This window comes from Dreissena polymorpha, chromosome 5 (genome assembly GCF_020536995.1).
Source record: "Dreissena polymorpha isolate Duluth1 chromosome 5, UMN_Dpol_1.0, whole genome shotgun sequence".
Classification (NCBI taxonomy): Eukaryota; Metazoa; Mollusca; class Bivalvia; order Myida; family Dreissenidae; genus Dreissena; species Dreissena polymorpha.
In genome coordinates, this window is record NC_068359.1 from 66,371,656 (window position 1) to 66,387,125 (window position 15,470).

General features: G+C 33.1%; 1 protein-coding gene across 1 annotated transcript in view; it reads left to right on the forward strand.

The window, feature by feature from the left end:
• The first annotated feature begins 278 nt into the window (after nt 1-278).
• Nucleotides 279-15,470, forward strand: part of LOC127882298 (G-protein coupled receptor dmsr-1-like) — a 63,069-nt gene continuing 47,877 nt past the window's right edge. The window contains exons 1-2 of the mRNA XM_052430861.1: nt 279-495; nt 5,393-5,464. The gene's annotated coding sequence lies outside the window, so the exon portion shown is untranslated. The remainder of the gene's footprint in view (nt 496-5,392; nt 5,465-15,470) is intronic.

Here is a 15,470-nt window from a genome sequence, read left to right on the forward strand (position 1 = left end):
CATATAAATTGTATTCAGGGTTTATTCATTTCAATATACTACAGTAACAAGTAAATTACTAAATTAATATATTATGTTGGAGTGCTATAAAAGGTTATCGAATCAGTGAACAATTTAATGGTACTCCTTCATCATAGTTACACGTTTAAACATTTTTGTCTTGCAGATGCGTGTGCATAAACCGTTAACGCATTTATACTTTACACTGCATACGAGTATATCATGTGACTCGCGATTAACTTGTAAATCATTGAAAACAAAGCCCTTAATACAACGGATTATGTGTTGGATATGTTCACTGTTAGTGTTTGTAATTTCAGAGGACATCGGATTTTTCAATACCCATAATTCATAGTGATTTTGCAATGCGAGATAAAAATGTCAATTCGATGTAGTCATTAAATTGATATATATATATATATATATACGTTGCAGTGACAATTTGAATAAGTGTATTATACATAATGATTACATACGTACTTATAAGCGCAACATGTAAGTATATGTATATTGTATGTATGTTACAACACACATTATACTCAAACTTTTACTATGTATTGCATGAACATCTAAAAGTATCTACTAAACTGATTAACACATTGTAGGTGTAACATATCTGATCTCACACAGTGTAGGTGTAACATATCTGATCTATACTTTAGTTAAAGTTAATGGAGTAGAATGCTTGATGATAACAATCGTTGTGTATAATGCACCAGGGACAAACTAGCGAAACATATGTTTGTAAGTCTGCTTAATATGTGAAGTTTGAAATTTAAACTCAACAACCGTTACTTGGGATCGCCATGTCATATTAATACAGTTTTTGCATGTTGGGCAAGGAGCAGTCGCATTATCTGCTAGTAAATAATGTTTACTTGTTGTTCAGGCATTTTCCTTTTGTAGATGTTGCTTACTGAAAGTATGTATTTGTACATTTAACGCATGCATTAGCCGACCGTACACCACAAACATCTATTAGCACATGGGACAGCCGTCAAACCTTATACACGCGTATTAAAGGGTATGTATATTGTTTACTTAGTGGTCACGACTTTGAGTTTGGGGAGCGTTTCTCTTGTTAACATGTATTAGTCATTATACGCCATAAGCATGAGTAAGCACATTGTACACACCTTACCAATGAGTATTTAAAAGAAAGTTAAAATGCGTTTCTGAGAAAATATAAATATAAACATCTAGTGGTCACGACTTTGAGTTTCGGGAGCGTTTCTCTTGTAAACATGTATTAGTCATTGTACGCCATAAGCATTGTAAGCACATTGTACACACCTTACCCATGAGTATTTAAAAGCAAGTTAAAATGCGTTTCTGAGAAAATATAAACATCCCCGGAGTATGCATGATTGACTTTATAATGATTTACATACATCAACGGACGCATCGTTAAAGTGGATTGTCAACATGTAAACATGCATATAAGCTCTGTTACAAAAATAACGATAAAAGAGGCGGTTGAAGTATGCTACATGGACACATAAAAATATTGTTGTGAAGAAACTGTGCCTTGGTTGAAATAAACATGTGCCTGCTACGATGGAGCTAGTTAACGGTTTGTATTGGCAATACATATTTTCAAATTAAGTTTATGTTAACGTATTATTACTTTAGTTATTGTTAAAGAAGACAACATCATTGTAAGTAATGCATGCCATTTTATACTTCAAACAAAATTAACCACGTGGTGTTATGTTCATGACACTATTTAGAAGATAGTTCTGAGTTAATCTAAGCGTTGCAATTGCAGTAACAAAAAGCTTGATTCGCCATTAATAAGCGAAACATATTTACGCGTGTATCAATTCGATTGTTCTGCTTGCCTTCAAATGTGCAATATGGATGCAAGGGTCATTGAACTATACATGTAGAAACACTGATTATTTTACTTATACAACACTACCTCGTTTATGGTATACTTCAATAAGATTAAAATTAACCTACAAATGCAATTATCAAAATACATAATGCATAGTTTGAGTATACTATGCATATATTCTTTTTATGTAACAATCGACACTAAGCGGCAAGTGTTTGATACCGCGAACCATTTGCCAAGCTTTGAACTGACAGGCAATTGGGAAGATTTTCTGACCATCTCAATCTAGTTTCTAATGTAATCTGGATGTATCCAATTGTGATAATTAAATGGCAGACTAATGGCCCGGACTGACAGACTAATGTCCCGGACTCTAGCGTGTATTCGCTTAATGGAGTCATTTAAATAAAGCATTTATCGTGCGAACAGATTGTTCATTACTCGATTACATAAACAGCAATTTATAACTTGGGAAAACTGTTTTACAAAAACGTTTATTAAAGGTGCAATATTCAAAAGCTAATAGCTCATTTTCTTACGCAGACACGTTCAATAGGTCGCCCCTTTCATTCACATGTGTAGTACAAACATACATCAATGTTTCAATCATTAACCGTTAAGCGTGATACATGTCAAATATTGATGTGAGCAAATTTAGCTTATTGCATACTATACAATGGTAAAAGCTTAAAGTTAGGTGAATCAATGACACAATAAATATATTAAGAGTCGGTCTTAATTTATCATAATTAAGTGTGTACGCTACAAACATATATGTTCAGTTTTGTAAAAACTTGAATCAATAGTAAAAGAAAATAAACACACTAAGCTCGCAGAGGCGTAGTTAATATGGTGTCCTCATAGCGAAATTGAATTTATGGGTTCGATCCAATCGTTGAAGGCGTTCTTAAGACCCCCATCCTAAATATAATTTAAACAAGGCTATTGTCAAGCAATATGGTCCCCTATCGGCTCCACTAATGTCAGAAATTCCACCATTTTCACACATTTTTTGGTTGCCATAGCAACCACAATTTTTGACGTAGGAACAAAATGAAATGACGTGCATAATTTTTATTTAAATAGTAGAGCAAAAAATATTTTGGGTTTATTACAGATTTCCAAAATCAGCATAGCAATGTCTGTAATGCACACGTCTAAATGCTTAACAAAAAATATTAAAACGTTTTGAAAAAATCCCCACTTACTGATGTGTTTACATTCCTTAATGTTTAATTGTGAACCTCAGAAAGTCACGTTATCCTGCATCCTAATTAATTATCTACGAACAACAACGTCGATACAAGCTATTTGTAGAAAACGGTATACCTGTATTTGTTATAAAATCTCATATACGTTGTTTACCATGTCCTTTGTTTTCTTTAAGAGATTTGTAATATGCCAATCTTCAAATGTGGCTGGTAAGCAATTACACACACAGATACGAACATTATTACAAGTGCTATTTTCGAATAATAATCCTCTTGTCGTTCCTTCTGGCAATTGTTATTTTCATTTTCGATTGAAATGATGGTAATACTCACAGATTGTTTTAAGGCAGATCGCGTTTGAACATAAAATGCTTGTTATGCATAATATTATTAAATCAGTGTCATAAATCTCACTTAACCATCGGTAAATGCTTTCCCACATGTAAGCAACGCTATTTCATATCTCCTGGTATTTATTTTTGCAAATGCATTGAATTTCATTTTGTTTTTTAGCAAATATAATCCATCCACTCACTGCACAACACATAATTATCATCAACCGACATTATTTAAGAACGTTATGCAGCTATTGGAAATACCTTAGTTGTATGTTTACTGTGTCGTTTCTTTCTTTATTTTTTACAGACCGTTTTCCCGTTCAAATTATAATTGGCGGTACGTTTTAACTTAAGAATTTGAAGATTAATGTGACATGTACAACTCAGCAAGCTGCAGACATCGATTTTTAAAATATGACTTGCGTAAATTCAAGTATTCATACAATTATAATTTAATGAAACGTAAACATAATATTCAAATCAAAGATTAATGCGACAACGTCCCAGCATAGTGTGTTTAAAGTATCTCGTATCGATTGATATTTATTACCGAGTGCATATCCAAATTAATCCTATTTTGGATTATTTAATTTTTTAATTTGTATTTTCAAACCTGATGAATGTCTTGCATTTGTGCAATGCTCCTATATTACTTGTTTAAATATAATAAAGCATTTAGTAATACACAGTTATGTTTCCAAACCGTCGGTGATAGTATTCCTTATATTGTATGGAAATGATATTGAACGAATAGCCGTTCAGTATTAAAAAGCATTCTTTATTTCAGACATAATAATTGCTTCGTACACGTGGCGCCATAAGATATTAATCAGGAAGAAATGTTTAGCCAGGGTGCAGAATCACGTGACTTTGTTTGGTTCACAATTTAATGTTAATGAATGTAAACACACCGGAATATGCAGCTTGTTTTTCAAATAACTTGTGTAAATAATTGTTACATAAGAATTTGAGCTAGTGCATAACAGACAGTTTGTATGCTGCTTATGGCAATGTGAAATACATAGAATTACTATTTAACACGACTATTGTCAGGCAATATAAGTCCCCTATCGGCTCCACCATTGTCAGAAATTCCAGATTAATTTTGTTTATATATATTGGTTGCCATAGCAACCAATTTTTTTTATTTAGGAACAAAATGAAATGACGTGCATAATGTCCATATTGCCATCTATCCATGTTTCAAGTTTCATGAAAAAAATATTAAGAACTTTTAAAGTTATCGCAGGATCCAGAAAAGTGTGACGGACGGACGGACGGAGACAAAACCAATAGTCCCCTCCGGTGAAACCGGTAGGGGACTAATAAACCTGTATTGTTTGTCAAATGTGTATGTGTTGTGCATGTATGCATACGGTTATGCTGCACGCAACGAGAAATTGTGGCACTGATTTCAAACGTGTTTAAGGATTGATACTTAAATCAGACGCTATCGCCAGAATCTGCAATAAAAACTGTCTGCCTGTGCATAAAATATAGTTGCAAATGTATTCCAATAATGTGTGATATTTGCAAAGTGAAGTCTTAACGTTGTGTTTATGTCCAGCGGAGCCCATGTTGAAAACCACTGTAAACCGCGTTGATCATGCACCGTGAAAACCATTGATAAAACATGTATGCATTTGGTTAATGCATGTGGATTTCCCAACGTGTGCGATGCCTATCACATTAATATATACTGCTAAGCATATACACATGAATCACATCGGTAAAGAAAGATAACACTTGTTGGTATATTGTGCGAACAAATAATTCGAGTTGTCTTTCATAGAACGTTTATTGCAAATATAATACTCGTACATGTGTTACTAACATTTGTATTTAAGAGTTAATGACGCTTAAAAACAATTAATAAGAAAGATTATAACAAAACAAAATGCTTTATCAAATTGATCGTGTACATATTTATTTTAAGAACATACTCGTATTACCTGCCATTATTATGTTGATGCTTCTTAATAGTAATGTTTATTTTTCTGTTTCAGAAAACAACCTTTAGAATGTAGTTTGACGGGGGAAAACTTATTTCTACAAAATGGCGACTTGTCCCGACTATGGTGAGCAAAGTTTATTAAGTATATATATATATATATATATATATATATATATATATATATATATATATATATATATATATATATATATATATATATATATATATATATATATATATATATATATATAAGCGTTTAACCTTGTATACAGCAGTGCATGCAACTAGTAAGCAACTAGTAAGCCGAACACATTTCAACACATGCCTGAATTGTGGAGATTTATATGCTACTAAAATTGAGGGGTAACTGAAGTGATAATGTGTATACTGACTTGTGATGCTGAAAAAGGTTCCAAACACAACTTAAGTGTAAAACAACAATATTAAATCAACATTTTATATACGTAATACTTGATCCGCCATCCACATATTTGCTGTTGTGTTGCGTATTCGGAGATGAGTGAATCGCCGGTGGTGTCTTACTTATACAATTACATATCTTACAGTGTTAACATGAATGAAGAGGTATGCCTTTTAATATATATAGTGTCTCGATTGGCAAGGAAGACACAATATTGCCATCTACGTTCAGCCGTTATGTCAAACACGTATATAATATTGCTAACGTAATAAAGGTTTTGCTATGCGTTCTAGTCAACGTGTTTGGATGATGTTTTTTTCATACACGAACATGCCGTGCAGTATTCATTATGTCAGCTCTCTTTGAAAGATGGTTATATGTTATTTTGATTGACGTAAGTTTGATAACGGTCCATATTATATTTACAACAACAAATGCCAGACGCGCAGTCATCTGCTAATTGCACTTTCTATTCTAAGAAATAATTGTGAAAAATCCTAAGTGAACTTGATATACGGTATAATGAATCATTCAGAACATGTTTAGCAAATTAGTATGCTTCAAATCATGATTAACAACAATATGTACACGGTACCATATCTTGTTATCTTTTATCTTCTAAACAAATCAAGCCCTTCAGATATAGCTGCAGTTATCACTAGTGGCACTACATTGTATGTACTATATGAAAATTCTACCAATCACAACTGAAGCGCAGGGGTTTCTGAGCCTACACAATCGACATACAAATTTATATTAAACATTGATCATGGCATTGTGATGTTTTTCTATATATTATTTTCCTCGTAATACATCTATATCTATTTTAACAATGGTTTGATAATTAGGTTCGTTTTCATGTATTCAATTGAACCAAGAACCTTTAATGGTAGAAGAAACTGTCTAACAAGCCATTTTACCACTGAATAAAAAACTGTTTGATAACATTATACTACCAGTTGTTCGTGAGCTCGCACACATATAATTTTTTATGAGACAACCGTTTGGGTGAAACATGTATGTAAGTCGATGGGTCTATTACAATATCAGCAGCGTTTCGTAGGCATAGGGGTGCTTTAATGGTGAAATACAATTCCAGTGGACAGCTTTGAGTTTTTTTTGCATCTGAAAATAATACAACATAATATAAAATAATAATAAATATAAAACGCATAAACGCTGCAATAAACACATTTATATTTATCATTATACTACAAGCATAATTATTTATGGTATGTCATTATAGTGGCCATCTTTATCACAAACGAACAAAGCATCTGAAAGCAATACAAACAAAAATTACACGATAAGACATGACAAAACATATACAATGATATTGCAGACACATTTATCACATTTAGTACATGATCAACTCTTTCGTTCACGCCAAACACACATCTACAAGTCCGGCTGCTGCAAATTAATATATATGCACATATTATAAAGTGTTTTTTAGTATAAATTTTAATAAAATGAAGATAATAATTATGTTCCATGGAGCCGCTATTTCTGAAGTTGCGAGAAAATGTTAGACGTACCATAGGAACGCGTTAAATTATCGCAGAAATACAAAACAATATGAATGCTTTTGAGCAAAAACGGACTTCATCTTTCGACATTTAAACGTGTCTGCCAACTAACGAAGTCACGTGACTCAACCAAGCTTAAATAAACCTAAAGGGAAAGGTTTCATATCATGATGACAAATTCGTAAAATACCGAAGATGTGAACTATTATTAGAAGGATCTATTAAAATCAATATACTTGTTCCCATTGTTATGCTGATATTTTCTTATTAGTAGTTCGAACATTATATGGTTGTTGGTATATCTAGACATAATAAGAAGACCAAGATTGGATTTAACGCATATACAACATCACACTACAGCGTATAAACAGAATAATTTGAATAGTACTGAAAGAAAAAAGACCGAAATGATAATAGGTCAAGACATTCGCACGCAAACTTATATCGAATCTTTAACTTATCAATATAGTTAAGATTGCCGAAGTATGGGTTTTTGTGTCGAAATCGCTTTAACAATTTGTGAAAAACAACATCTACCCATTAAAATATATTAATGTTTATGGCATTTATGAATTCACTTTGAATAAGATAAAATCCAAACGCGCACGCTCGAATTCAACATGATTCCAAGATAAAAAACACGTTTTATTAAAGAGTTATTAACTGTTACATCGAGTCAGATTAAAAAACGGTACCTGTTCTCAAAACAAAATGCACGTGAAGAAAATGTAAGTTCAATTTGATGTAGTCGGTTAATACATGAGTTGTTAGTCATAACGTGTACGTCTCTTTGATAATAAGACATGTTGCGAACAAAGACGAAGACAACAGGGTATTAAGGTTATCTTATACATTTTAAAAGTTTAGGTATTTACGGTCTGAAAAAACTAGACTTAACATGTGGTTCAGTCATCCAAAACGATATCACGTGTACATATAAGCACACCAAGTCATTTTGAAATTTACGGACGGTAATATTAAGCGAAAATACATTTTAATTTATTATATCATGCTGTATCAAGAAACACGGGGTTATGTAGTGAGTAATATTGCATTTTTTGCTAAGCTAAGTAGATCTTTCGTGATCGAATTCTACTTACAGTTTTGTACATACAGGAAACATACGAATGGCTATTTGATCTTCAATTTACAAGAAACGACAGCCCTTCTGGGATTGTATATGTTGCAATATCTATCAGAGGTTTGATCAACAGGGAAAACAAGTATGTCTACGTTTGGCAATTACCTAAAACTTTTTGTAGCCATATTATTCAAGTTCCAAGCATAGTGGTAAATAAATAGTAATCGAGGTAATTATTACGAAATAAACCACTTTGTGAATATAAACAAAACAGTAAACGTCCAACCATATAATACTAACTATTTCTAGTATAATCATGCAAAACGTAAAATTTAGAAGGTAATGTTAATTATATAATAACAAAACATACCCATGCATGAAAAAAGTAAGAATTACTTATATACATATACCATTACGATCATTTTTATATGGAAATTTTGAATATATCTTTCAAAAGGTGTTAATTCATGCAGATTGTTTATTTTATTTGTAAATAAATACTTAATAATGCGCTAATAAGTATTATTTGTCTAAGTGTGTACGTCGAAAATGAAAGTGACAAACGAGACACTATCGATTAAATCAATATTCGGCGATTTTTATTCAATAAAAGAAAGGTATGACTTAAACGCAGCATTAATATCATTTGCATGATATAGTCGACCATTACACAAATGCTCGTTTTATATGTTTGTATGCGTATTGTGTAAGGACTTATGTTAAGTAAATGGACTGGTTAATGTGAAGCTATTGCATAAACATTTTCAGATATGTAATGAAAAATTATGATGCACTTTGATGAATTAAGTGTTACGTTTCCGCTGTCGAATGAGTATAGCAATTCGGTCCACGTAGAGCCTACACACTTCGCTAATTGATTGTTAATCTTAGTGAGTTCCCTCCGAAGGAGACACGTCCGCTTTCATCGTTCTTTACTTTACTATATGGAACTATCTTTATGAGATATTAATGACCAGATAGTAAATTGTGTAACTAGGTTGTGTTTTCACCTATCACGGATGTTACTGTAATTGTTCATTTTTTATTTAGTTATAGTAAATAAATTATTGTCGAGTTCATTATAAACGCGTAAACCCACCCTTATAGGGTGCACGCTCGGTTAAGTCAATATCGTACTGGTCTAGCTGCCGTCTAAACGGTCGTAATGACCACGTACATCAAGTATACAGCGTATTACAACGTAGTTCAAACAATAATTCAATTATAACATGAAACCGAAGTGCTCATGATACAGAGTTAGCGCAAAAAACAGCCTCACAAAGGAATCGTTTTAGATGCACGTGTACACGCGCGTAGAAACAAGTTTCGCGAAATCTTATCTAATGACGTTCTGTTCAATTAAATTATATACGTACCACTATATTTGGTGTGAAAAACTGTACGAAATATGAATAAAAACACACAATAAAATGTAAGAACATAAAGTATAGTGAATGTTTACATAAATTGTTATTGTTTCATGATGACATATAAGAATGTAGCGGTACAACTCGGATTGAGACAATTAGCCGTTTGCAGATGATGTCGTTGTTTAAGTTCGTCTTATCAGTGTTGTATTTATACAATAATAATTAGTAATTATCATAACGATACGTCTTGTAGATAATCCACTTGGCGGGAAAAAATGTTTTTTTAATTAATTGATTACTCTTAATATATTGGTAAACATAATAACCTTCCACCAATTTTACCTTATTCAAAATCTAAACCTTCCTTCGAACTAGGTTTGTAAAATTTACAAGAACACTACAATAACGAATAATGCCCTTACATTGTGTACGTGTCAATAAGTACATATATAGTTTAGCTGGGAAAGTCGACCAAACATATTTTAAAGACAGACAGACAGACAGGTGGTTTATTTACGTCTCACTTTCGTACATGTTATTATAGATACACATATAACAATATGGTACATGTAAGAACATGATATTCGTCTTCCACTTGGTTTATACAGTTAAAACAAAAACGTTCATTTGGTACAATACCCTGATATCGTCCAGTTTCTATTTTAAGTGGTGCTACACCACAACGGAATTTAGCAAATGCACTTCTACGGGACCTAGGTATAATATTATTATTAACATACGACTCAGTGTTATATGTTTGCTTAAAGAGCTTGTATGTTCTTAGTTTATTTCCTCCTCTGCCATGGGCAGCTTGTTCTCTGTTTATATTATTTAACCAAACAGCATTATAATCATTAAATTGATCATCAATACAGTTATTGGTTATGTATTTGCGTTCAGATGTCGAATAGCTATAACTTATGTCCAGCGGTACTTTCATACATATCTTGTGGTGCCAGTTCTTTGTTCATTTAAACACTTTGTAGTTGATACGGTTATTGTCCATACTATTTAACCGGAACCAGTTAGTGAGAATCGACTTCCACTGCCGTGCATATGGGGGAAGCCAACCCATATCTCCAGTTATTTCCGCGTTAGGTGTATATTTTCCCACTCCGAGGTAGAAACGACACGCTCTATGATGTACGGCATTGATAGAGGCATAGTCCTGGGTTCCCCATATAGCTGCCCCATAACTTATAGTTGGCCACACTATACTGTCGTACAGTTTGGTATATATATTATATGGCATTCCACCAAGTGATTTGAACTTTGATATAAGCAGTCCTAAGGCTCGAGTCGCCGACTAAGCGACATACTTGGCCGTTACACTATAGTCTAAAAATTCTGACAAAACAAGTCCGAGATATCGGTATTCAGTAACACATTCAAGTTCATTGTTATTACATGTGAATCTATAATTTGTTTTCACACCATTTTTATTTCGGAAATGCATTATTTTACTTTTGTTTGTATTGATAGTCATTTTATTGGAGGTACACCACGATCCTAAAATATCAAGGAGAATCTGTAGGTCACTCTCAGTCTCAGCAATGAGTACGAGGTCGTCAGCGTAAAGTAAGTAATTAATAATCATTTCTTCTATATGAACGCCTATTCCTGACTGGTTAAGGCGCAGGCTAAGGTCATTGAGAAAGAGATAAAACAATTTAGTTGACAATAAACATCCTTGTTTTAAACCGATATTTTGGCCAAACCAGTCGGTTCTATACGAGTTGACATTTACAGCACATTTCACATTTGCGTACAAAGATTGAATAGCACTGAGTAGTTTCCCTTGAATCCCGTGTTTTTCTAGTTTTGACCACAGAATGCGCCTCGGGATCCGGTCATACGCCTTAGAATAGTCCACGCAGGCTATGAAGGTTGATTGCTTATTCTTTTTACGACATTCAATAATATCAGTCAATGTTGATAACTGGTCTATTGTGCTTCGTTTACGCCGAAAACCATTTTGTTCATCGGCGAAAACGTTATAATCTTCGGCCCACTTCGTAAGTCTATTATTTATCACCGCACGGTATGCTTTGTTAATCGATCCCGTTACTGCAATACCCCGGTAATTGGTTGGGTCTCTTTTGTCAGACATAGGGTTTTTTAAAACCGGTGTAATTAAGCCCAAATTCCAAGAGTTTAGGATCTTACCCGTCTCAAAGCAGACACAGAAGAGTCTATGCAGGAAATGTATACAGGATTCCGACTGAATAACTTCAACTGGTATTTCATCATGCCCCGGGGCCTTGTTTTTATTAAGGGATCTCACAGCTATGTGTACATCATGCAAGCTAATGCCTTGATTCAGCTGCTCTGTATTATGGTGCTCCAAAATGTTAACTGTGTCATTATTCTCATCAAAATGAGTGTCTGTTTTACAATTTAGTAAGGTTTGGAAAGCATGTTTCCATTTAAATAATACTTTATTAATGGCATTTTTTAAGGAACCATCTTCTTGTACTGTTTCCATTGAAATGTGTTTAGTACGTTCCGAGCCTAAGCCTATTTTCCCAATCGATTTCCAAAACTCGCCAGATTTACTGTCCCCGCACGCTTTTAATAAGCTTTCTTGTGATTCAAACAAATATTGGCGTTTTTAAATGAATACCTATTAACTTGTGATATACAAACTTGCACAACAAGTGCTAGTGTGACTGCGTCATAATTTCTACCGCCATGCATATGTCTACTCAAACATCAATTAAACACACCATTATTATCTGACATTCTTAATTCGTTTATCTAAATTAGCGAAACAGATTTGAAATAACTTAAGACAACGCTGAGATTGAAATTCGTATGTTACGTATGGACTTCTTGTCAGGTTTTTGTTTTCAGACATACATAGTGTTGCATTTGCTTAGTAACGTTCACAACCGGTTATTGTCATTGTTTGTATTACTATCTGTATTGTGTCATGGACGAAAACTATTTAACCTCAATGAACCTCACTACGACAAAAAAGAATTGTGTACATTCTGTTATTATTTACATAATCTTTGAGTAAATATCATGTGTAAGTATCACTTTAAGTATACCCATTTTAGAATAAAACATTGCAATTATTTGCTTTAGTATATTGTCAACAATACACGGAGAATAATCCTATTATATTTACATTCACTCTTAATTTTTTTGTAGAAAATGAACGAGTTCATTTTGCGTAACCCGTACCCCGGCGATCCTGCCTTTGAAGGCGGAGCTTCTAAAATCGGAACAATTGTTTCAAGACGCAAACGCGTAGTTATAGGGTGACAAGTACCGTGATCGCACAACTTTTGTAAATATAGTAACAAACATGAATAAACATAACCCTTTTGTTTACTTTTGTTTCTTTGATGTTTCATTTCTCGATGTATCGATTTATCCCATCAATTTTCTTAGTTGTCAAATGTTTTTGTAAAAATATATAACCGAACCAGCTTTCCGTATTTTATTTTCATCACTTGAATACGCAATTTATGACCTATCTTGTGTAACGTCATTTCGGTGACGAAACATTTTACGAAAACAATATGGACGTGGTGTATTTTTTACAATTAAATATTTGTTTACTTGTGTTTGTCATGCATACCACCTTAAGAAGAGACACCGGAAGTGTATATCGTTGTAACTTTATCGTTATTAGCATTGGATTAAAGTTGCAATTGAGGTAAGCGTGCCGTTTATACAAAATTTAGTTTTTATGACCCCTGTCAAAGCTCAATACTAGCATTAATCTATTATACAGCACAGTTTCAGTTGCAATCGATGTTTTAATTGTCCAAATAATGTGCTACGTGTAATTATAATTAATAGTAAAACTTCAGAACTCCTTTTCTTCGCGCAGGAATAAGGAAGAACAAAACCTTAAGGGGCGGGTCCTAGCTGTTCCCGAAACTAAGATTACAACATGTGTTGCCTCCCTATAAGCATACAATTATGAGTTGTTTTTTATGCTTTAATATGTTTTAATTGATCCAAATCAAAGGACAAATATAAATATAAGGATTGATTAGCGCTTCACGGAATTTTCAAAACTCGCCCTGAGCGTTCATACTGCATAAACGCCCGAACAATAAGAATCGATCCTTAATTATTTCATGTTTATATTTAAGGGCCTATTGATAATGTATGTTCATGTGAACTTAGTGCACTTTAATCCGATCTGCCGAGTTGTTGCGAAAATGTAATCATTGTTAGCTTGGTTTGCGATAAATTATTTTATTTCTTATGTTCTTCATGGAAAGAAACTGAGCAAGTGTCACCATGGTTATCAACCACGTAATCTTATACTATTTACAGGGTGCCTGTCTTCGGATGTGTATTATTCAACTTAAAGTATTAACATAAATATATTATTTGGAGTCGCACGCGCTTACAGCTATTTGCATTAAAAACATTTAACTGTCAGTAAGAAAACACGCGGGAATAATGGCAAGCTGTGAATTTTAAAGCTGTGAAAATTGCCCTTGCGCGGTTAAGTAACATTGCCATTTACACGTCTAGAAACATTCCGTACAATGGCAGTTACGCATACTCGACCAATACTAACCATGTAGTGGATTGTGGGTTATCATGCTCTTACAACGAACGGGTATTTATTAATGTGCTTCAATATACATCGAGTCACACACACAAATTGTTGTTGAAACACAAAACATGTAACGATAATTGAATGCATTAATTTAAACACAATGACAAACAGCTACAAGTATTTTTTTAAGTTTTTTAATTATTATTATCATGCATGATTTGCATTACATTATTTTAATATATTATAATACATGCCGTTTCATCCTTTCCATTAAACACCTATAGTCATTCATAAACTTTATAAAATCTTAATAAGATATGTCATTTAAACTATTCTACCACGTGCTGTGTAACTTTAAACAAGTTGTAGCATGCAACTATCGATTCATTGCAAAATTATAACGACCTCCTAATATACGAACATTTACATAATCGGTCGCTGTTGGTCATGGTCTCTATTTTTCCACATAGAAGCATTTGTGGTTTTAGGCGATATTTCCTTCATTTAGTGCATACTTGATTATTGCAATAATTTATATTTGTGGATATAGAGTTGCTAAATTTATTTACAAATAAGGAATTTCGGACAGGAAATGATTTTCCAAATGATTATTTGCGTTTACAGTCTTAATGCATTTAAACTTCGTGTATATGCACTTGTAAACTCGAATTTCTGTTTTGTTTTGTTGTGTTTGTTTTACAGACCGTCGTTATGGTAAAAGTATCTTTGCGCATTAGATTTCAGTAACTGTGTAAACAGTAAGCGCAAATTTGTGTTTGGCTATATTTTAGTTTTTTAGATTAACTGTTCTTTACAAACACCAGCGATTTTAAATGTAAAAATAATTGTTACAGTAAAGCGCGCAATCTCTTAACAGTAAGGATCTGTGGTTCTGCCGGGAAAGAAAACATAACCCTATCGCATGCGTTTTCACATAAAATGAGCTTATTACAGTTAATTAAATCGAATTTAACGTAAAATATAGTGCCAAAACTCATTTTGAAATTTTTGTCGGACATCTTTTAACATGCCAAGCCTCATTACATGTGTTTAGCAAGACCATGTATGTTTCAAGTGCATCATTAACCTTTAACGTACATTATATATGTAAAACTCCAAGGTTATGGATAGGAAATCCTTCTTGATCTTTATAGTTACAATGCTACAATATTGTTCGTTATGATACGAGTTGGTAATT